Here is a 1,144-nt window from a genome sequence, read left to right on the forward strand (position 1 = left end):
ATATATTTAAATAACACGCGTGGCCTATAAGCAAAGAAAAAAAATAATTCAGAGCAGTTAATTATTTTATTATCACAGATCGCTTTATGATGGGGAGGTCCACTGGAGCTGGTAGAAGAATTCTGTTGAAATTCCAGAACATCGACGCCAACAAAAACTGGTGGCATGACCATCGATGGGAAGGGCACTTACTCGGTGTGGGTGAATCGTTAGTGCACCTGGGAAGAGGCTTTCGATTATTTTAGGAACTTCTCTTTGGGTTCTGAGCTCGAATTTAGTCGATGTAAACTTTGCATTTTTTGAGAGATCGACAAAAATGAAATACCAGTTAATTACTGGTGTTTGATTTCATCGGTTGAGTTACGAGTAACCTTTTACGAGAAGCTGGCCGCATGAGTCGTGGCTGATTAACAGGCGATTACAGATTATGTACATTCCGGCCAAATTATTTATGTATATTTCCTGATTGGTATAAGTGGAAACAGCATCAAAAGTATATACATATATACGTACATACATACATACATACATACATACACACACACACACACACACATATATATATATACACAGAGAGGCAGGAAGTAAATAAACACCTTTAATTTTCAAAATCTTTTATTTGATATAAATTGGTTGATGGAGAGGTTTTCTTCTAGCTGCTTGTCCATAATTCCCAAGCTTATGCAGATATGTAACACACATTCTTGGACTAACTTCTAGCTCTTTTGCAATGCCAGAAGCTTTCGAACGGGGTTCGTTTTCCACAATTCTCTTCAAACTGTGAAGCTTCCTTTCCGAGGGCTCAGGTTGGCCAGGACGAGAATCTGTTGATTCTTTTCCTTGGCTTTTTAATTGCACTATAATTCTATTAACAATAGCAAGAGGAATTTGAAGATTTTCAGCAATTTTTCGCTGACTAAGACCACCCTCAGATTGCCCAACAATACGACCTCAGTGAAAATCTGACAGTTCTGCTGAATTTTTTGTGCGTGGCATGGTTACTCTTCGCAAATGTTTAATATAATGGCACCTGGAATAAAAAAGAATAATTACATTGTAATTTCTACACCGCGGAAAACATATTAAGACGCTTAGATCAGAAATTTTGAAAATTAAAGGTGTCAATTTACTTCCGGCATGTCTA

Source organism: Octopus bimaculoides, chromosome 12 (genome assembly GCF_001194135.2).
Source record: "Octopus bimaculoides isolate UCB-OBI-ISO-001 chromosome 12, ASM119413v2, whole genome shotgun sequence".
NCBI lineage: Eukaryota > Metazoa > Mollusca > Cephalopoda > Octopoda > Octopodidae > Octopus > Octopus bimaculoides.